The 25,000-nt window shown below is 43.5% G+C and overlaps 1 protein-coding gene and 1 long non-coding RNA gene across 3 annotated transcripts in view; one reads left to right on the forward strand and one right to left on the reverse strand.

Moving 5' to 3' along the window:
- LOC139756410 (uncharacterized) overlaps nucleotides 1–25,000 on the reverse strand; it is a 225,148-nt gene that overhangs the window by 69,267 nt on the left and 130,881 nt on the right. The gene's annotated exons all lie outside the window — the stretch shown is intronic.
- The window catches only part of LOC139756400 (protein Wnt-4-like), a 652,581-nt gene that overhangs the window by 884 nt on the left and 626,697 nt on the right, over nucleotides 1–25,000 (forward strand). The window lies entirely within an intron of this gene.

The following is a 25,000-nucleotide window of genomic DNA, read 5'->3' on the forward strand; positions in this document are numbered from 1 at the left end:
CTTGTGGCCACCACGTGTGTCGTCTCCATCAGGCAGGTCTTCCCCTCCCCCGTCCTCGGGTGGGGTGGGAGAGATGGTGTGTGGCGAGGTCAGGTGTTCTCGTGCGAGACCATCGTTCTCAGGAAGTCATGTCCACCTGGTTAGGGTCAAGTGGTACTCCTCCGCCAGGGAGGTGGCCACTCCTCGCCAGTCACAGGGCGCCGCCACCACTACATCACCCACTTACATGGAATCAACTCATCTAAACAGTGGCTAATTAGGCACAACCACCCACTACCGGCGAGGCAGCCACTGGAGGAGTCGGTAGGCACTGTGAGTGGGCCAACCCATCATATGATCTGATTGCAGGTATAATAAAATGTGATATTTATTGGTAACCAGTTATCCACTGGATCTGATCTACCATCCCCCACACACCCATCCCCGCCCGCCCGCCTTCCACGTCCTCTTCACTGACTCGACCAAATATCGACCATATCCACCGTCCTGATCTTTAATTTTCTCGCCCACGTAAAGCCAACTTGTACCAGACATGCTGTGTTGATTCCCCGTGACCCGTGGTGACCTCGACTCGCCTCGCTAGGGGGGTGTTAGGTGGTCAAGGTGACCCGCCAGAATGTGCATGGCAGCTCAAGATTTTTATAGATACTAAATCTTTCTACAAGTAATTTATCCGCATGGGACATGCGAGGTATCTGTGTGCATATATCCACGACTCGTCGTCGCTTTACGCATGACAAGTTAACACACCAGTTTGACCCTCGTCACTACGACACGACGGGACGACCCGTGGGTTGTGATGGACCTGATTTCAGGTCAAAGGTTACTCCCCCATCATACCAGACAGTCGTACCCTCACGGTTAAGGGTTAGGGTTAACTGCCTAATATTCTATTCACATGTAAGAGAGTTTTTGTTCTATTCATTTACACTCTGCTTATCTAAGCAAGGAGGGTTGTGATGGCAGGGTCTAGCTAGGATCACATTAATGAGAGGTTCTGATCAATTGCTTCCATGATCACTATGCAAGAACTTACAAGAGCTACGATATATATATATATATATATATATATATATATATATATATATATATATATATATATATATATATTCCATGGGTCTGTATAATGTGCGAAGATATTTACTGTATGAACTGATATCTGCTGTAAGAATTTACATTACCTTCATTCTGTGTGTACCTGCGTACTGTATAACTAATATATGTTCGATAAGTCAGATTGATCTGTAGTCTGTGTAATCAATTATAAACCAGAAATGTCTTTCTTTTCCCCCTCTATATGTTATGAATTTTACTCTGTCCATCTACACTACCCAAAACACTCTACTCCCACGATCTATTCATCAACAGAATGGTTGAAAACAGTACCACAAATACGTTTAGGAAAAGATTTGATCAACATTTCGATTCAAGTTCACAAATAACATCGTATACTGCGTCTAGTCAGTCACACGAACAGGTTGCAGGTTTTTCTCTCTCCAACTTGTGTGTGTCTTGCTAGTCCCACCACAGCGATCTGTGAGCTCCTGGATCCCCTCTGCCACCACAAACAGCATTGTAGAAACCCGATGGTTAGTCAATGCTGTGTGAAATCTTTTTGTATCTATACATACAGAGTTCCTGTCCGATCCACAAGGTTGTATAGTGAAGATGAGTGTAGTGAAGATGAGTTTAGTGGTGTGTCCCTACCTAGTGGACATGTTGGACGTTTCTAGTACATATCAAAAAAAATCAAATCTTTAATCTAAGCGAATATTTAATAAGAAAAATCCTTTACAAGCAAATATGTTATGTAAATTATTTATAAACAAGTTATATACGTTAGACATAGTATAATTTTTAGAAAACATTTTGTTTCACAGAGTATATTAAAAATATAACCCACGTTACATAGAGTATAATGAGCATAAAACATGTGTTAAAGAGTATGACCAGCATAAAACAAGCGTTACACATAATCGACAAATAACATGTGCTGTGTTGAGTACAAATAAATTCAAAGAGCGTTAACGAATCACTATTTCCCGCCAATCTATGATAGTTGAAAAGGTCAGAAACCATCAGAGTAATGTGGCGAGACAAGAGGGCTGTGATCCAAAGAGTAAAATCTGCCAACTAATCATTAATCTAAGGAGGCGCAAATGATATTAATCTTCTGTGGACCTGACGGGAAATATTGATCCGTACCATCTATACACGTGCTAACAGCGCTTTCAATCACATTAATCTGTTAATCATTCTATATGTTAACCACCTCGATGACGTATTAAAATCGCCATTAAATACATCATATACAACATGATCATCATGCGGTATGCGTCTCACACGAAGTACTTATTCAAAAAAGCGATTCATTTTGAGCATAGCATTATACCTGCCAATATGTATAATAACCAGCATACCACTCATAATATAATGGAGTTATAATAACCAGCATACCACTCATCATATAATGGAGTTATAATAACCAGCATACCACTCATCATATAATGGAGTTATAATAACCAGCATACCACTCATAATATAATGGAGTTATAATAACCAGCATACCACTCATCATATAATGGAGTTATAATAACCAGCATACCACTCATCATATAATGGAGTTATAATAACCAGCATACCACTCATCATATAATGGAGTTATAATAACCAGCATACCACTCATCATATAATGGAGTTATAATAACCAGCATACCACTCATCATATAATGGAGTTATAATAACCAGCATACCACTCATCATATAATGGAGTTATAATAACCAGCATACAACTCATAATATAATGGAGTTATAATAACCATCATACCACTCATCATATAATGGAGTTATAATAACCAGCATACCACTCATCATATAATGGAGTTATAATAACCAGCATACCACTCATCATATAATGGAGTTATAATAACCAGCATTCCACTCGTCATACAATGTAGAAACTTGAAAAGTATTTAGTTATCATTTATAGACGACACACGTGCATAGTTTTCACGATATGAGAAAGTAGAAAGTGTGTGTGTGTGTGTGTGTGTGTGTGTGTGTGTGTGTGTGTGTGTGTGTGTGCGTGTGTGTGTGTGTGTGTGTTGTTCACCTTCCGACCTGCTCAACAGACCTGTGCATGGCGGGTCACGTGCACCCAGTCAGAAACTCCTTCTTACCCACCTTTTACCACTACGCTCCGGCGTCGTAACTACACAATACAAAGTTATTTCGGACAAGTTGGGAAATACCGGGTTAGATATTCTTAGCGTACGATATTCATAACGTACGATATTCATAACGTACGATATTCATGGCGATATTCTTTCGCGCACACAAAAAAACTCTCCGATGAAACTTGAGGAACTTTTGTCGAACTTTTACAAGTTCTGGTTTTCATGACATTGTTCTTAGTCCATGACCGCATGCATCATGACTTCTGTTACCGATCGACTTGGTCTGATAGACATCTGGAGAATTTCGATCGATCGGCTGCCCACATCCAGCTGCCTATTGGTCCTAAATTAAGTCTAACGTCAAGATATCATCTTTCACGGAACCAAAAAAAAAAAAAAAAAATAAATAAATCTTAACCACGCCAAATATAATCAAAAGTAATCTTGAACCGCGACAAATAGAATAAAAAAAAATAATCTTTACGCTAAATAGAGTAAAACATAATATTAACCACGCTAAATAGAAAAAAAATAATCTTAACTACGCCAAATAGAATAAAACAATATTAACCACGCTAAACAGAAAGAAATAATCTAACCACGCCAAATAAAAAAGAATATTTTTCACCACGCTAAATATGATTAAAATAACCTCAACCACGCCAAATATGATCAAAATAATCTTAAACCACGCCAAATATGATTAAAATAATCTTAACCACGCCAAATAGAAAAAAATAATCTCAACCACGCCAAATAGATTTAAAAAATGGGCTTATCTACGCCAAATAGAAAAAAGTAAGCTTAACCACGCCAAACAGAATAAAAATGATCTTAACCACGCCAAATATGATTGAAATAATCTTAATTACGCCAAATAGAAAAAAAAATGATCTCAACCACACCAAACAGAATAAAAATTATCTTAACCAAGTCAAATATGATTAAAATAATCTTAATTACGCCAAATAGAAAAAAATAATCTTAACCACGTCAAACAAAATAAAAATAATCTTAGCCACGCCAAATGAAATAAAAAATGATCAACCACGTCAAATGAAATTGCTAATAATCTAAACCACCCCAAATGAAATAAGAATAATCTTCACATGCTAAATAGAATAAAAAATACTCTTAACCACGCCAAATAAAATAAAAAATAATCTTAACCACGCCAAATAAAGTCAAAAATAATCTTAACCACGCCAGATATAATGTAAAATAATCTTAACCGCGCCAAATGAATAAAAAATAATCTTGACCACGCCAAATAAAATCAAAAATAATAACCACGCCAAATGAAATAAAAATAATCTTAACCACGCCAGATATAATGTAAAATAATCTTAACCACGCCAAATAGAATAAAAAATAATCTTGACCACGCCAAATAAAATCAAAAATAATCTTAACCACGCCAAATATATGGAAAAACAATCTTGCCGCCTATACTTATCGCAGTTAAAGGTCATAATGTAATTCTGCGAGGCAATTATAACCATGCAAGACTTGATGGATATTGATTTCAGGCGAATATTTGGAAAGCTAGGAAAGAGGGAGCCAGGACAAGTCTCTCCCGCGCGGGTAATACATCTCCTGGACCAATGGAGCAAATTGGGTCGTTATCGTCGATGCTTGTCAGTACTACCCTGGGTGAGAGAGAGAGAGAGAGAGAGAGAGAGAGAGAGAGAGAGAGAGAGAGAGAGACCGACTGACAACTCCCTTCCACTAAAACAAGGTAATGTTGAACCACGCCATCAAGTCAATATTCAACGCTCAACTATTTAGTTTGGGAATTCCTGAATATTTCAAACAACTAACAAGTTACTAACACAATTAGCTCTCTCTCTCTCTCTCTCTCTCTCTCTCTCTCTCTCTCTCTCTCTCTCTCTCATATATATATATATATATATATATATATATATATATATATATATATATATATATATATATATATATCTTTCTTTCATACTATTCGCCATTTCCCGCATTAGCGAGGTAGCGCTGAGAACAGAGGACTGGGCTTTTGAGGGAATATCCTCACCTGGCCCCCTTCTCTGTTCCCTCTTTTGGAAAATTAAAAAAAAAAAAAAAAGCGAGAGGGGAGGATTTCCAGCCCCCCGCTCCCTCCCCTTTTAGTCGCCTTCTACGACACGCAGGGAATACGTGGGATGTATTCTTTCTCCCCTATCCCTAGGGATATATATATATATATATATATATATATATATATATATATATATATATATATATATATATATATATATATATATATATATATATATATTGTTAAGAGATATACAGACAATGAGTGAGGAAAGATTGGCAAAGAGGATATATGTGTCAGAGGTGGAGGGAACACGGAGAAGTGGGAGACCAAATTGGAGGTAGAAGGATGGAGTGAAAAAGATTTTGAGCGATCGAGGCCTGAGCATACAGGAGAGTGAGAGGCGTGCGAGGAACAGAGTGAATTGGAACGATGTGGTATACCGGGATCGACGTGCTGTGGCCGGCCTGAACCAAGGCATGTGAAGCGTCTGGTGTAAACCATGGAAAGGTCTGTGGGGCCTGGATGTGGATAGGGAGCTGTGGTTTCGGTACATTACACATTACAGCTGGAGAATGGATGTTAGCGGATGCGGCGTCTCTTCGTCTGTTCCTGGCGCTACTTCGCTAACGCAGGAAACAGCGATTATGTAATACATATATATATATATATATATATATATATATATATATATATATATATATATATATATATATATATATATATATATGCTTTTTGTACTATTATCATTTCAATATCTATTCCTTAGTGACAGTCATCCTACGTCCCCAGAGTTTATTTCAATTAATATCATTAATTCTGTCATTTTTTTTGTAAATGAATGACTGCCAGACATCTCTTTTTTACTGTTAATGGCAGAGTCAAGAACACGTAGAGAGAGCAGTGGTTCAAAGTCTAACCCGGAGTCAGACAAGGAGCGGTACTGTCCCCTCTTTTATTCATCATATATATATATATATATATATATATATATAGAGAGAGAGAGAGAGAGAGAGAGAGAGAGAGAGAGAGAGAGAGAGAGAGAGAGAGAGAGAGAGAGGAATGTCTAAGAAGAGATACAGAAACAGCATTTGCATATGCGGATGACGTATCTATTGTAACTGAATACGATATAGGAAGTCAGATCATAATCTGACTAGAAATGGTACGAAAATCAGCAAAAAAAAAAAGTACAACTTAATTGATTAATAATATTAGAAGATGGAAAGAAAATGTGTAGCAAGTGAGTAATTTCAAATTCTTGGGAGTAATACTGAATGATGACTCTCTATACAGTAGATGGAAGTAAGAGAATTAATGAAGCTAATGCAAGTTCATTATGCCTTACTCTACTATCTGTTGTGACATGATGGGAAATGTAACACTGATCAGAGGTACATGGGTCACTCACAACCGAGACAAGTTTACAGAACCAGGAGGCCGAAATGGGAGGTCGGAGGACAATACAAAAACCTACAAGAGATGATTGAAGTATTCCATCTACAATGGAAATACCTGATAACAACAAGATATGGCGATGTGGTCAGGAGACGAGAAAATGGATGACACGTTATGGTATGAAAGTATATTTAACCTGGACCTCTGAAGGACCCCTCAGTCCAGCAGGATGTGCTGGACTGAGGGGGAACAAGAAGTGGCTTGAAAGGTGAGGGGAAACACGAAGTGGATGTTGAGAGAGAGAGAGAGAGAGAGAGAGAGAGAGAGAGAGAGAGAGAGAGAGAGAGAGAGAGAGAGAGAGAGAGAGACGAACTAATGTAGAATGTTGACTGGAAGCTGGTGACGTAACAGACGTTAGGTCTATCAGGCGTATGGAGATCACACACACACACACACACACACACACACACACACATATATATATATTTATATTTTATATATATTTATATATTTGTCGCTGTCTCCCGCGTTTGCGAGGTATATGAATATATATGAAGGGGTAATCGGACCTCAGGAGTTCAAATAAAGTTTTATACTTCAATAAACTAAATTATTTGGACTAGTAAAGTGCTATTAATACCTAATAACATTATCACGGAAAAGAGGAAACAATGTCGGGGAGAAGAGAGTGGTGAGAGTAAGTGAGTTTGGAGGAGAGACTTGTGTGAAGAAATACCAGGAGAGATTGAGCGTAGAAAGGTAAAAGGTGAGAGTACATGAAGTAAGGGGAGAATGAGAGGTATTTAGGAAAGCAGTGATGACTTGAACAAGAAATGCAGATGGCATGCGAAAGGTAGGAGGTGGGCTGATTAGAAAGGGCAGTGAGTAGGGGGTTGAAGAAGTAAGGTTGTTAGTGAAGGAAAAAAGATAGGCGTTTGGACGGTACTTACAGGGTAGGAGCGCAAATGACTGGGGGATGTATAAGAAAAACTGGCAGAAGGTCAAGAGGAAGGTGCAGGGGTTGAAAAAGAGAGCTAATGAGAGTTAAAAAGAGCAAGTATTTGTAAACTTTAGGGGGAATGAAAGAATGTTTCGGAAGGAGCTATATATGTGCGAAAAACAAGAGAACAAATGGAAACATCGGTGAAGGGGGCAAAGGGGAAGTTATGAAGTGAGGAGGAGATGGACTGTGTATTTTAAAGGACTATTGAATGTGTTTGATGATAGAGTGGCAGATGTAGGGTGTTTTGGTGGCATGCGAAGTGAGAGTCGTGGAGAGTGGTTTGGTGAACAGAGGTGTTGAAAGCCTTACGTAAGATAAAATGTGGCAAGGCGGATAGAGTGGGTGGTACTGCTGTTGAATTTATTACGGAAGGGGGTGACTGTGTTGGTGATTGGTTGGTAAGAATTTTCAGTGTACGTATGGATCATGGAGAGGTGCGTGAGGACTAGCAGAATGCATATTTAGTGCCACTGCATAAAGGCGAGTGTTCAAAATACAGAGGCATGAGGTTGTTGAGTATTCCTGGAAAACTGTATGGGAGGGTAGTGACTGAAACGGTGAAAATATGTACAGAACATCAGATTGGGGAAAAAGAGTGGTAGAGGATGTGCGGATCAAATGTTTGCTTTAAAGAACGTGTGCGAACAATACTTAAGAGAAACGGATGGATATGTATGGATGAATTTGGAGGAAGCATATGTTAGGGGTTGACAGAGATGTCTTGTGGAAGATCCTAAGATCCTAAGAACATATGATGAGGGAAGAAAGCTGCTACAAACTGAGAGAAGTTTGCATTAAGAGTGTAAGGCATGTATACGAGTAGGAAGAGAAGAGAAAGACTGGTTCCAAGTGAAGGTCGGTCTATGGCAGGGGTGTGTGATGTCCCCATGGCTGTTCACTCGTGTTTATGAATGGGGCGGTGAAGGAAGTAAATGAGAGCGACTTGGATAAAGGGGCGAATAGGGTCTGTGCGGGATGAATGGACCTGGGAAAAGAGTCAATTGTTGTTTGCTGATGATACAGTAGTGGTGGCAAGTTCGAGTACGAAGCTGCAGAAGTTGGCGACTGAGTTGGGAAGAGTGTTTGAAGGGAGGAAGTTGACAGTAGATGTGAATAAAAGCAAGGGTCTTAGGTTCAACAGGGTTGAGGGACAGGATGGTTGGGAATGTGATTAAAGGAAGTGATTTAGATAGCTGGGAGTGGAGATGGGAGCAAATAGTACCACAGAAGCGGAAGTGAGTCATAGGGTGGGCGAGAGAACATTATCTCGAAGAGCAAAACTGGGTGTTTGAAGGAATAGCAGTTCCAACAATACTGTAGGGATGTGAGGTATGGGCTAAAGATAGGGCTGTGCAGAGGAGGGCGGAGGTGTTGGAAAGGAAGGTAAACATGACTCCCTAAATCATAGGTTAGGTTTACATCAGAAATGCGCGCGCGAGCACACACACACACACACACACACACACAGACACGTGGGCCTCCGTGGTGTAGTGGTTAGCGTCACTAACCAAGGGGTTAGTATGGGCCAATCTAGGATTGTACCCGCATGATTCGAATCCTGGGCGTGGCAGTCGGCCTACGCCCGGCCACAGTGTTCATCTTCCCCTTGGGGAAGGTCAAAGAAAAGGCACCTGACCTAGAATGGTGTGTGTGTGTGTGTGTGTGTGTGTGTGTGTGTGTGTGTGTGTGTGTGTGTGTAGTGTGGACTGGATCAAGTAGATAATCCGTGTGCGTGTGTCTGCTTGGGTTTGTGTCTACAGAAGTGACAGAAACAATAGGTGGCAGGACGAGGCTGAGCGGGCGTTCACTGGGTCCTGGTGACCGACCCACCCCTCCTCCTACCAGGTGTGTGTGTGTGTGTGTGTGTGTGTGTGTGTGGGTCATACACTCGCTACCCAACACCACCAACCTGTGAACAAGCTCCTCTCTACACCTTCCTTGTACACTCTCATCACACCCTCTCCACACCCTCCTTATACACTCTCATCACACTTCTCCACACTCACTCTACACTTTCACACTTAGTGTAAACTCTCGACACACACAATACCTACTCCCATCACACCATCAACACACACTCAGTATACACCCTCATCACACCCCTCTACACACTCAATATACACCCTCACTACACACTCAGTATGCTCTCTCATCAAGCAACCCGAACCGTCCCAGGTAAGACATTAGTCCGTCTTACGATAATCTTACACAGGCCATCTCGCCTCCCAGTGGCACCCACACCACAAGCCTCTGCAGCGGAACTCTCGGAAGACCTCCCTCAAAAGTAATTCGAGCGCAGAACACCGTCAGCGTTGCTAGCTCGACCCCCTCAAGTCTGCAACCGTCCCTGGCTGTCAGAACACCCGGGCCTCCAAGCATAAACTGACCCCTCTTTTTCCCTCGGTCTGGTGTGAGGTCTGGTGTGTCCATCATCATGTGGGATCAGTAGCAGGAGACCGTCAACACCTTCGTCCAAACACCAGTCGGTATTTCTCGCCGGTGTGACAACAACCTGTCGCTCAGTATACCTTACGACCCGTCTGCCGCCCCGCCATATGTGTTGGTTTACCTGTATACTACACCATCCTTGCGACCGTGTGGCTCGCCATATGTGTTGGTTTACCTGTATACTATACAGTCCTAGTGACCGTGTGGCTGTGGGTTTACCTGTGCACATCAACCATGCGCCAAGCTGCCTGTAAGGTTTACCTGTATACTTGAACGAACCGTGGAACCGTAGGTGTCCCTGTGTGTATACCCGTGCGCCCGGGCCTCCTCTACCTGTCAGTTTACCTACAGTGGTTAACAGCTGGTGGGCTCGTCCGCCTCCCTGTACGTGGAGCTGTGTTCCACAGGAGGGGTCGAGGTGCGCACCTGTACAGGAATGTGGCCGCGTGTAGCCAGACAATATATTCAGTGTGAGGGGACAGACGCCACTTCCCAGTATCGCGTACACCCACGATATACGACCAGCTGATGTGCCTGCATGACGCTACACACACACACACACACACACAGGGCGAAACAACGTACGTGTTTGTGAAAGTGTGTTTAAGGAAATATGTTTATGTGTGTAGGTAAATGACCCATTTGTAATGAAATGCAGTGCAAATGCGTAATTACATAAAAAAAAAAATAAACATATAATTTCTCACACTCGCAAACACCCAATTACTCTCTCAAAACACGTAGGTGGGAACACACTCACACAAACGCACTGTCTCACACACACTCACACAAACGCACTTTCTCACACACACTCACACCACCTTCACACCGCCCTAGCGTTCCAGATACACTGTATACACTGCCGTACTACACTGTCGTAACCAAACAGCGAGAGTGTCGCAAAGATACACTCCCCCCCCACACACCCTTCCCCACCTCCCCTTAGAAACGCAGGAGGGGAAATTACCTTCCTAGATAAGGTGAGGAACATTTCAGGAGTAACTTATCGTCAGAGATATGATAATAAGTTAGTATCACACCTTGAAATTGCCTCTGGCATGATGGGCGAGGGGCCAACTCAGTACCACATAAGGCAAGGATGACTTTACCAGCCAACAAGACATTAGGGAGAACGACTTTACCAACGAACTAAACTTTAGAGGACGACTTTACCGACGAACTAAACTTTAGAGGACGACTTTACCGACGAACTAAACTTTAGAGGACGACTTTACCGACGAACTAAACTTTAGAGGACGACTTTACCGACGAACTAAACTTTAGAGGACGACTTTACCGACGAACTAAACTTTAGAGGACGACTTTACCGACGAACTAAACTTTAGAGGACGACTTTACCAACGAACTAAACTTTAGAGGACGACTTTACCGACGAACTAAACTTTAGAGGACGACTTTACCGACGAACTAAACTTTAGAGGACGACTTTACCAACGAACTAAACTTAAGGGAACGACTACCGACGAACTAAACTTTAGAGGACGACTTTACCAACGAAGTAAACTTTAGGGGACGACTTTACCAGCGAACAGGACATTAGAGGACGACTTTACCAACGAACTAAACTTTAGGGGACGACTTTACCAGCGAACAGGACATTAGAGGGACGATTTTACCAGCGAACAAGACATCTGGGGACGACTTTACCAACGAACTAAACTTTTGGGGGCGACTCTACCAGCGAACAAGATATTAAGGGACGACTTAATTAGTGAAAAAAAATAATTAGGGAACAACTTTACCAACGAATAAAACATCAAATAACGACTCTACAGGTGAAGAAAACACCAGTGGACGACTACAGCAGCGAAGAATACATCAAATAACGACTATATCAGCGGGAAAACCTTCATGGGGTTGACGTCGCCAGCGAACAAAAACCATTAGGTGATGATACTTCCAGCCAACAAAACATTAGGGTCGGGGAGGGGATAGCTTGACTTTACCAGCGAAGGAATCACGAGAGACTGACTTTATCAGCGAACAAAAACGTGAGAGACACACTTTACGTACTTTATCAGCGAACAAAATATCAGAGGGTGACTTTACCAGCGACTAAAACGTGGGGGATTATCCCTGCCTGATCCCAGCCACACACACACCATTACCTCCCCCCCATCCCTTCCAGTCCTTTTAAGATCCTTGACTGATACTATTACGAGCCTTCCTGCTCGCTCCAACATCCACTAGATGGATCAGACGCCACATGCCACCCTTCAATGGCCCAGGACAAGGGGGTCCTATACCCACGCTAGGTTAGCTTTATAGAAACTATGATTCAGGCCACTTGGGTCCTATACCCACGCTAGGTTAGCTTTATAGAAGCTATGATTCAGGCCACTTGGGTCCTATACCCACGCTAGGTTAGCTTTATAGAAGCTATGATTCAGGCCACTTGGGTCCTATACCCACGCTAGGTTAGCTTTATAGAAGCTATGATTCAGGCCACTTGGGTCCTATACCCACGCTAGGTTAGCTTTATAGAAACTATGATTCAGGCCACTTGGGTCCTATACCCACGCTAGGTTAGCTTTATAGAAGCTATGATTCAGGCCACTTGGGTCCTATACCCACGCTAGGTTAGCTTTATAGAAGCTATGATTCAGGCCAGCTGGGTCCTATAACCACGCTAGGTTAGCTTTATAATAACAAGTGGCCTCGGGTTGGTGGGTCACACAGGCCAGCTAGAGTAGCTGCTGTGTCGTACACTCAACATTCCCAGGCTACTGCAACACTACAGGGTTGGTCGACGGTAGATCCACAGTGGTCTGAAACCGGCAACCATTGTACCGGGGACTTTCAGAGTGGCCCCACAGTTGAGGGTTAAGGTTAGGTAAAAGGGGACTTAACAGGACTGTTAGAGTGAACCTAGAGTTACATACAAACCACACAGACCCCCCTGAGTGAACGTAGAGTTCCACAGAGTTCCACACAGACCCCCCCAAGGTCCAAGCAAGGTAGTCTGGTCTTTAGAAAAAAAAAATGCTCTTACAAAACAGTAGAAAAAATAGGATAGCAAAGCAAAGGCTCTCTCTCGCCACCCTCCACTCTCTCCCTCCGGCAACACGCCGGACGGAAAACAGGTAGAAAAAAAAAAATACCTTGCAGGATTAACATGCCTGAGGGAATTATTTATTATAGGGAAGTCATGAGCTAGAATGAACGTGTATAGACGCCGTGACCAGACAAGGAAGCAAGTGGACTTTGTGTCGAAAAATGGAAGCTAGAAGAATAACCCATCACTTTTTTTTTGTCATAAAGACAACACTAAGAATAAACGTGACCTCCGGTCTCGCGTCTTACCATCTCTGTTACTCTTGATGCGGAACGATGATATACAATCATTCACACGCGCTCCCTTCAAGCAGGCGACACGGGGCAATCATTGTTATTAAGTTCACTTAACGTGGACGGGGTAGAGATCGGTGGTTGAGAAGGTAGCATGATATACCACAGTGTTATCATGATTCATTAAAGGCATTATTCCATACCGGGGAGTGACAACTGATGATCAAGCCTAATTTTGAAGATGTTAAGAGAGTTGCTGGGAGGACCATGTTCTGAGGGCTTATTTCACCCGTCAATGTTTTCGTTGGGGAAGAAATATTTCGTACAGTCCAGATTAACTCGGCGACCTCTTTTTAAGCTTCAGTCCATCTCCTCTCGTTGGTAGTGTTGGCGCTACTCTAAACAAATTTTCAATACCGACGCAGTTGAATCTTTTAATGATGTGTAAACATTCTTTTAACTTGCACTTGGACACACCTCTTGCTTAGAACATGTTTAATTCCAACAATTTGTCCTCCTATGGTTTGTTGCGCAAGGAAGCAATCAATTAGGTGCTCTTCGCTGCCCTGCTTCCAGTATAAGAATATCCTTGCTTAAGTAAGGGGCCCGGAACTGCACTGTGCATTCAAGGTGGTGTAGCTAGACTTCGGTAGAGTGACACTATCACATCCTTGCTTTTGAATGTACAAGTTTCTGCTAAATGAATCCTGATGCCTTGTTTACTTTCTTGGCGGCTTCCATCGCTGGGAGAATCTGAAGTGTCTTGAGACAGTGGCCACTACATCCTCACACAAGGGGCCTCCGTTATCCAGTGGCCTAATAGTGGCCACTACATCCTCACACAAGGGGCGTCCGTTATCCAGTGGCTCAACAGTGGCCACTACATCCTCACACAAGGGGCGTCCGTTATCCAGTGGCCCAACAGTTCAAACTTAAATTTTTTGATGAGGTTTCCTACCTGCAACAGCTGACATTTATTGACATTAAATGGTATTTGCCATTTTCTAGACCATTTAGCGATTTTAATCTAGATCCTTCTCCAATCTTAGCCTATCTTCTTCAGTTCACACAGCCCCGCCGATCTTTGTGTCATCTGCAAATTTGGACACTTAAGTTATTAAGCCCAACATCAGTAGCGTTAATATAGGTAATGAAAAGTGTAGGCCCCAGGATGGACCCCAGCGGGACCTCACTCGTAACGGGTGACCACGGTGTTGATTCCCCATCCATCACGACACACTGTGTGTCTACTGTCACATAACAAGGCTTCCATCCAGCTTCCTGTATTCATGTAAGGCCGGACTTCTTGCAACCATTAATCGTGGGGGACTTTCGCGAATGCTTTTTTTTTTTTTTTTAGAAGTCCAGAAATATAATATGTATGGGTTTGTCTTGTGGGTACGAAAGACTTTATGATCAAAATCCAAGGAGGTTTGTGAGGCAGGATCTGTTCCTCATAAAACTATGGTGGGTAGTAGTACTCAGGCTGTGTTGTTCCAGGTAGGCTACGACTATATCTCTGATGATCGACGCCAAAAGAGTAAATAAAAAAAATGATGCGAGGCTAATGGGACGATAATTGCCAGGTATTACACAGCTTTTCTTTTTCAATTTAGGAATGAACGTGTGCCAGTCTCCAGTCCTGCGGGACTATTCCATCCTGGAGAGAGTCATCGATAATACAGGGTAGAGTGAGAGATGACTTACTTCAGAGTGACCTCACTGAGTACTCTTAAGAGTGAATGTAGCGTTATTTTAGAGCGGGACTTACACTAGGCTCTGAGTGAGTGTGAGTACAGTTGCTACAGAGCGGTGTTATTAGTGCACACTTAAGAGTGAGCGGAGAGTGACTTTAGAGCTAACCTAAACTGGTCTGAATAGAGTTTCATTTGATATGTTAAAAAATAGTTTAAAAGAACTTATAGACTGGTCGTAGAGACATTCCATAGAGAAGGTATAGAGTATCTCCCTCCCAAAATGCTGTAGCGGCTACAAGACAATCCAGATAAATACTGTCAAAGCCTCACTATTGCCAGAGACAAGGCAGAAGACAGCTTTCTAGTGAGGCAATGGTAGATGGCACGAGGCGTCTTATATACAGGATATCTCAAGCACCCAGACTCAGTGGCAGAATTTACCATATACGTTTAGTTCAACATCTGTTCCAAGTATACGCCATGAACTTGTATCTCTATGAATATCCAAGAGACAGAGGGACTTAGCGAAGGCGGAGAAACGAGGAAAAAAAAAAAACCCAGAGGAATGAACGCGTTGGGTTTTAAAGCGTTCTGTCGTTACTACCACACATGGCGTACTCATGGGTACGCGTACGCAAGCTCATGGCATGAAATGTGAACATCTGTTGAAAGTCTGGCAACCCAGTCCGGACTTGTGGTGAGACTACCTGTGTCACTCTCATCTTAAGGAAGGATTACAACGAGGAAGGCTTCCTGTAGCTCTACATATAGCGTCTTCAGTGCAGCCTCAGAGGAGCATCACCGAAGTACGCCTCCAGAACGGAGCTGCAGCGCTCTTGGATCGGCTCTCAAGCAATGTGACACCGGCCTTCACGCTGCCCTTAGAATGGCTCTTCAACAGCCACATGACGGCTCTACGAGGACGTCACGACCGCCTTCAGGTAACCCCTCAGACGAGCCTTAATGTCACGTGAGGGACGTCCCTCTCTTGGACAGCTTTGCGAGTGGTTATAATGCTGGCATTTTAGCCCTCAGGAGCGGCCCTAGGTCAACTACCCTGGAGCCCCTGAGACGAAGCCCCCAGCAACAGCAACAGCAGCAGCAGCAGCAGGAGCCCCAGTACTAGAACCACAACGGGGTCGTCTTCGCCAGACGGGTATCCCCGACCACAGCCCAAAACCTCGTCATCCTTCAGGTTATCTGAGGACGACCAAGCCCTTGGCGGGGACGCCTCAACTTACGTGGCTGGCTCATCCCACCAGGGACGTACATATACACACACACGCGCGCGCGCGCGCGGGCGCACCAATACGCAACTACAATCCGCTTACGTTCATAAATATAACCTAGCCGCGCTGATTTACGGTGCGTGTGACGCGAGACAGTGTGAGGCGTGACGGAGTGGAAGTAAAATACGTTCCCTCCAAGTGAGAAATATGGATGAATAAGTCGTGGCATTTGGTGACGGAGGAGACATCTATACACGTACTTATGGGAGAATGTGCGCGCGTGTGTGTGTGTGTGTGTGTGTGTGTGTGTGGCTACACGTCTACATTCATACCTAAAGTAAGAGTTACTAGCTGTGGCAACAGCCATTACAGAAGAAGTTACAACGACAGGCAGTACCCAGTGTGGTCGTGGTGTCGCTGTCTTGAGCCACGACGTCCAGCCACCTGACAACACACACTCATGACCCAGACCCTCCTCAAGACATCCCCTGGACGCGATGACATGATTCTGGCTTTATCAGTACGAATACCTGACCTTTATCAAGGTTCGCAAGACGTAGATGGGCATGGAAAGGGCACCGTCTCCGTCAGCTCCTCCTACAGGAGGAAGGTGACCTTCATGCGTCTATGTTCGGGAGGTCGATCGGTGACATCCGTGTCTTCTTACAAAGAACCGAGAGAGAGGACCTTAGCCACATCAGGGCCACAACAGTCGCCAACACCTTGCCTTGTACCGTCAGAAACGCCATAGAACACACACAACAGGGAAGTCTGAGTGTACGTTGGATAAGGACCTACAAAAGCGGGGGAGAGAGAGAGAGAGAGAGAGAGAGAGAGAGAGAGAGAGAGAGAGAGAGAGAGAGAGAGAGAGAAATGCTATGTGAGCTTGCGGGCTGCGGCTTCCAACAGCTTGGTTGGCCAGCGACCCGACCCCCAACAGCCCGGGCGGCGGGGGTAGGAAGGTATTCCTATCCACGTTATATATCCTTTAGATTCACAGTGACCTGAACTCGGGTGAGGCGGTGGTGATACGAGGGTCAATGTTTGGTACGGAGAAATTATTCTCACGCGAGACAACGTTTTAACTCAGAGGTGACTATGAGTTAGTAGAATACTCGAGAGTTGTCGTAAAATATCTTAAAACAACACACTCTTAGCTTCTTGAACACGACGGTGCGATCCTTGAACACGACGGTGCGATCCTTGAACACGACGGTACGATCCTTGAACACGACGGTACGATCCTTGAACACGACGGTGCGATCCTTGAACACGACTGTGCGATCCTTGAACACAAGGGTACGATCCTTGAACACGACGGTGCGATCCTTGAACACGACGGTGTGATCCTTGAACACGACGCTACGATCCTTGAACACAAGGGTACGATCCTTGAACACGACGGTGCGATCCTTGAACACGACGGTGTGATCCTTGAACACGACGCTACGATCCTTGAACACAAGGGTACGATCCTTGAACACAACGGTACGATTCTTGAACACAACGGTACAACACTTCAGAAAGATGGTATACGATCCTTGCGCACGACGGTACGACACTTCAGAAAGATGGTATACGATCCTTGCGCACGACGGTACGACACTTCAGAAAGACGGTACGATCCTTGAACACAACGTTACGACCCTTTGAGACCGACGGTATAGCGTTGGGATATACCATAATGACCCTTAAAGGTTGGGCCGTCACACCCAAGGCTTGTAGCTGGCGCTCAAGGGCCTTCACTCAGAATAATGTCTCGCGTCTTTTGAAAAAAAAAGGCGTAATAAAACATTCAAATAAAAGCCTTAAAGATATTGAACATTGGGGATAAAATGATCTTAACCTCGGGGGAAGAAGAAGAAAACTCATGAAATTATAAAAGTTCCTGCTGGATGATTCAGCCAAATACCAGTTTAGGAGAGTTTTATCTGTGGAACGAATCTCCGCTTACCTTCCCATGAGGTAATGAATATATATATATATATATATATATATATATATATATATATATATATATATATATATATATATATATATGCGTGTGTATTTGTGTGAATATATATGTGTGTGTGTGTGTGTGTGTGTGTGTGTGTGTGTGTGTGTCTGAATATGTGTGTGTGTGTGTGTGTGTGTGTGTGTGTGTGTGTGTGTGTGTGTGTGTGTGTGTGTGTGTGTGTGTGTGTGTGTGTGTATGTGTGTGACTATGTGTGTGTATGTGTGTGACTATGTGTGTGTATGTGTGTGTGTGTGTGTGTGTGTGTGTGTGTGTGTGACTATGTGTGTGTGTGTGTGTGTGTGTGTGTGTGTGTGTGTGTGTGACTGTGTGTGTGTGTGTGTGTGTGTGTGTGTGTGTGTGTGTGTGTGTGTGTGTGTCTTTATTTGTGTGTGTATTTATTTATTTATTTCCTATCAAGATTCCAGGTAAGGTTTTGTTCCCTCTTTATATGCCTCATCCACAGGACTGCTCACTACTGACACTTTGATTTTCGTTCAAGAACTTGTCATCAAGTCTCCCCTAACTCTTCTCTCTTCCACGGGGGCACAGAACTGATAGCATTCTAATCTCTCGCTACAATTCTTAAGTACAGCGACCGAAGCTGAGACGCGTATTCTTATTAAGGTCCAGCAGTTTGGGCCACAATCATGAAGGAACGATTTACACTGAGCGAAGTTCCGACACTTCTCAAATAAGTGATGCCGAACGTCAGATGAAATGTGTAAATACCACGTCTTGTGCGCAGCCAACTGTCTCCTCGAAGTGCACGACAACAGTCACGTGTGAGGGTTAATTCCCGGTGGTACAGTCTTCCACTTTCTTAGTCTGGATATCTACAACCTAACCCAAGTACAACCATAACAAAATATAAGTCTGTACAGATCCTGTCATTGGAGCTATGCATACGTGTGTGTGTGTGTGTGTGTGTGTGTGTGTGTGTGTGTGTGTCATTACAGTCCAAGATCACACAATCCACCCGTCCTTCACTCCTCTCTATAGCGAAGCTCATTCCGTCAAAGAAGTCTGTATCATAAGATTTCCTCCCATGACCAACGTTTTCTCTTCTCCAACCTGATGTCCGCCTCCTCGTGTACTCTTTTGTTTTCTTCTCCTCCAGCGAGGAAATCATCATCCTCTTGTTCTCTGATGGTCTCTCCCTCCGTCGTTCTACAGAGGCCACACCTGCCACAATCAACTTGCTCATGGTTTCCAGGGATTCCCCCCATTACCCCACCCCCACATCACCATCCTTCCTAAAAACGAACACATTTTTCCTCTCGACTAAATAGATTTTAAGAGATTTTTGGAACGCGTCACGCGGGCTGTCAAGAATTTCTGAAATTTTTTTTTTGAGCATAATCGAATTGAGTTCATGAGGACCATGCACCTTGAAATGATAAATATTCTTAAATGGCTCAATTACGTCTTTTCTAACAACTTCAAAGCCCCCAACAGCCAAACCCATTTCATTACTGCTGGGGTCATAAAATATTCCACTGTGAATTCACTTTGGAACTCATCAATCAGTTCCACGAATCTATTTTCTTTTCCTCTCCATTTTCTTCAAACCATGGCAGGTGCATCACTCAACCTGATCACCTCCTCTTTGCAAAGGTTTTACTGCAGGTCAATTCCTCGAAAAGGGTTCAGATTGCTCAGGTTCATTTTCTTTTTATTCGTTTTTTTTTTTTTCCCCGAGGTTTCCAACTTCTTCCTATGACTAGACTCGTTCCACTTCCTCCCACAACCCTTCGGATGCTAGCTGGCCTGGCTGGCTACCCACCCACCGTCAGAGACAGTGCCTTCTGCACTGCGCACACCCCCACATGTTCTTCAGCTGTTTTGAGGTTCCAGTTCCACCATACACCTCTTGTGTCCCGACCTTCAGTCTCCACTGGGTGCCAGTGGGACCCACACGCTAACCCACTCATTACAGATTTCACAGTACCTAATGTGTGTGTGTGTGTGTGTGTGTGTGTGTGTGTGTGTGTGTGTGTGTGTGGATATGATGATCACACTTGTCCGTGATGATAGTATGAAGGTGAAATCGCACTTCAGTATGAGTTCCACGACATGTTTCGTGGAGACAATCTACCTCATCATCAGGTACTGCCAGTAGTTAAAGTTATCTAAGTCCCAACATCACACTTGGTTCCCGCCGTCCAGCACCAATCTGTACAGACCAACCACTCTGTTGTACTGACCGTGGCACTCCGGTGTGATGTTGAGATTTAGATAACTTTGTTAAGTACTGGCAGCAGTACGTACATATACATACCTATACATTTCAACGTATACATACATATACATACACAGACATATACATATACATATGCTGCCTTCATCCATTTCCATCGCCACCCCGCCACACATGAAATGGCACCCACCTTCCCCCCGCGCGCGCGCAAAGTAGCACTAAGACAACAAAGGCTACATTCGTTCACACTCAGTCTCTAGCTGTCATGTATAATGCACCGAAACCACAGCTCCCTTTCTACAACCAGGCCCCACAAAACTTTCCATGGTTTATCCTAGGCGCTTCACATGACCTGGTTCAGTCCACTGACAGCACGTCGACCCCGGTATATCACATCGTTCCAATTTAATCTATTCCTTGGACACCTTTCACCTTTCTGTATGTTCATGCCCCAATCGCTCAAAATCTTTTTCTTTTCTCCCACTTCTCCTCGTTCCCTCCACCTGACAAATATATCCTCTTTGTCAATCTTTCCTCACTCATTCTCTTCATGTGACCAAACCATTTCAAAACACCCTCTTTTGCTCTCTCCACCACACTCTTTTTATTACCACACATCTCTCTTACCCTTTCATTACTTACTCGATCAAACCACCTCACACCACATATTGTCATCAAACATCTCATTTCCAACACATCCACCCTCCTCCGCACAACCCTATCTATAGCCCATGCATCACAACCATATAACATTGTTGGAACCACCATTCCTTCAAACATACCCATTTTTGCTCTCCGAGATACCGTTCTCGCCTTCCACACATTCTTCAACGCTCCAAGAACCTTCACCCCTTCCCAACCCTGTGATTTACTTCCGCTTCCATGGTTCCATCCGCTGCTAAATCCACTCCCAGATATCTGAAACACTTCACTTCCTCCAGTTTTTCTCCAATCAAACTTACCTCCCAATTGACTTGACCCTCAACCCTACTGCACCTAATAACCTTGCTCTTATTCACATTTACTCTCAGCTTCCTTCTTTCACACACTTCACCAAACTCAGTCACCAATTTCTGCAGTTTCTCACCCGAATCAGCCACCAACGCTGTATCATCAGCGAACAGCAACTGACTCACTTCCCAAGCTCTCTCATCCACAACAGACTGCACACTTGCCCCTCTCTCCAAAACTCTTGCATTCACCTCCCTAACATCCCCATCCATAAACAAATTAAACAACCATGGAGACATCACGCACCCCTGCCGCAAACCCACACTGACTGTGTAGCTGGTCATCTGCATGGCTGTAGGTTCATATTTAAGTCAGTAACGAAAAAAAATTTATCTTAAATGCAATTTTCAAATTATACGATTTGAGTCCGACGTCTTTTGGTTACATGTTAATTGAAATTATACATATAAATGCTATTGCACTGCAGATATGTGTCGGTCTGCAGTATAGCACAGTTACTGGGAGTATAATGAGGAGAAATGTTATGTGGAAAACATCAAAAACATCAGAGACTTGGCTCTTGTGCTATCTAATTCTTCAGATGTTGCGGAAGAACGGCATTAAATTCCACGAGAGACAAGACATAACACAGACTCCAGACGTGTCTGTATACAAGGGCAACTCATACCCCACCAGCGTTCACATCGCCTCAGACAAACCAAATACGACAAGACTACAGTCAATATACACAGCACTACACGTTCACACACAAGGTGTGGTCAGGCGACGACACTTTCTTCATCCCAGAACTTGTTAGCCACGGCTCTGTGAACTGGACAGCGCATCAACCACTTGAACAACCATTGGAAAGATAAACGAGCCAACACACTTCTTCCTAAAGCTGTAATTCCCCTGATGTTAAGACACAGCTCCTCACCTCACCACCTTACCACAGGATGTCACGAAGACCAAAGCCATCATGACCATACACTCTGGCCCCCGGGAGTAGACTCCTGGCACTCCGGCGGTATGAGGAAATGCAGAACACCTCTCGCATGAGCTCTCAGTAACCCCTAGACTATAAGTCTGGATTGTGGCATCATCTCCGAGAACTTGGACAATTGATTCACGTTGCCCCACGCCAAAGAAGAAGGAAGCAAAGTCAGACAAAAATCATTATCTATCGATCGACAGCGCTGACATCAGACATTATAAGAATCTCTGAGAGAACCTAAGATGTATACAGAGTGACTGTGTATACCCCAGGAGAACATGGTTTCAGGGCGAGAAGACCTGGTCTCCACCAGTTGCTCGACCAGTCTGATTACATCGTAGAGGTTCCGGAGGACAAACAAAGAACTGACGTGACAAGCAAAGACAACAAAAACATTAAGGACAAGTGACCATAGTGTTACAGGCGATGAATTACGAGACATGGGAATATTCAACCAGTAAATGTGGAAAATTAATGAACAAGATCTTGTAAATGTGGTAAATCAGGCTATTTCCAGCGTCCTCAGGGTAAAAAAAAGAAAAAAAAATACAACTTAGTCTAGCAATAAAATGTCCTTGCAACCCCCTACGTGTTTCTCCAGGCGCGGGCGCGACCACAAGTTACATCTTCATCCCATCCTTTGCTGCTGATATATCGGGTTGGATCCATCTCGCGGGCCTTCAAGACTGAGACAGGAAGAATCAAAGGTGATGCTCATCAAGACGATAAGACTCTCACGAACAGAATGCCTGCCTGGACCGACACCTCCTCCTTACACGGCAGGCGACGCTGCACTTCAAAAAGGAGAGGAACTCTTAATGGGGAGGATTGAAATCACAGAGTCTATAATCTCTCGAACGCGGACGTGAGAGGTATATCATTATCTACACCCAGATAAATCCTGATAAACATAGTGCCAAACCTACATTTGAAGACAATTCCTTAATGACACAACAAATTATTCCTTATTGATACAACAAGTATGGGAAATTCTGTACGTTACGAAGTCTAAAATCATAAAGTTGCAGTAAGCACAAAGTGAATATATCATGCAATACCCGATGGTCATACCAAACACCTATGTAAAATGGCACATATTTCACACATGTGGCTTGACACTCAAGGTCGGTACCCGAAAAGGGGCTGAAAATTGTGCCGGATGTAGTAAAATATTGTAATGTTGAGCGTTGGGCAAGACATGCTGTCTCCCCTCACATACGTTCACTCCCAGGAAACGATCGGACAGATGGACATGATTGATGTCTTCTCAGACAACTCCTCCGTCATCCACTTTAAGGATGAAGAAAGTGACATCGTCTGCTCCAACCCACACCACCAGCCCCTCCCTCACTCACTCACTCCCTCCCTCCCTACCCTCGTAAACACGACGACTGAGGCACTAAACTGTGTACGTCCATACAGCACATGAGGCAGGTGTGTTGTCGTGTGTAGGACTAACATTACCACCCGCTACGGATCCTCTCCCTCACCTGCACACCACACTCAGGGTCCCGCAGGTCACGAATAACACTAGTGAGCAAAGGATGATATGAAAAAAGACGAAAATATTGAAGTGAGAGAGAGACAGACAGAGTACGTATATGTGTGTGTATGTGTGTGTGTGTGTGTGTGTGTGTGTGTGTGTGTGTGTGTGTATATATATATATATATATATATATATATATATATATATATATATATATATATATATATATATATATATATATATATTATATTGGAAAGGATCACAATTTTGCGCGTGATCAAGATATTCCTATCAGTCCACGGGGAAAATGAAACACTTGTCGTGTTTCATTTTCCCCGTGGACTGATAGGATTTTTTTTTTTTTCCAAAAGAAGGAACAGAGAAGGGGGCCAGGTGAGGATATTCTCTCAAAGGCTCAGTCCTCTGTTCTTAACGCTATCTCGCTAACGCGAGAAATAGCGAATAGTTTGAAAGATATATATATATTTTATATATATATATATATATATATATATATATATATATATATATATATATATATATATATATACACACGTGTCTCTCGGCCTACATGCGTGTATGTGTGAGGGTATACAGACGGGTGGCGGCTTGGTGCAGGTGTGTGTCATCTTTACAGCTCAAGTGCATGCAAGGTTGGTCAGGTGTGCTTCAGTCCCAGCCTGTGGGAACCTTGCAACACACACACACACACACATTATCAACATATTCATACGAAACATTAATCATGTGTGAACATCTTACATCCACACACATTCTTATCAACAAATCCATCCGAATCATAAATCAAGTGTAAACATCTTAACAGCAATACATCATCTATCAAACAACAGGTTTTTCACTCACGTCCCCCACACACCACATGAATCTACCCTCCACCAACGAGAGATGAACACACCAGGAAGTACGGATCTCCGTTGCCAACAGAGATGGTGATCATAACGCAGCTTGGCCAATGCCGCCCGCTGCGTCTGTCCAGCGAATTAAATTGGAATTCGAGTGATGTGGCATACCGGGGGCGACGTGCTGTCAACGGACTGAACCGAGG

Source organism: Panulirus ornatus, chromosome 2 (genome assembly GCF_036320965.1).
Source record: "Panulirus ornatus isolate Po-2019 chromosome 2, ASM3632096v1, whole genome shotgun sequence".
Classification (NCBI taxonomy): Eukaryota; Metazoa; Arthropoda; class Malacostraca; order Decapoda; family Palinuridae; genus Panulirus; species Panulirus ornatus.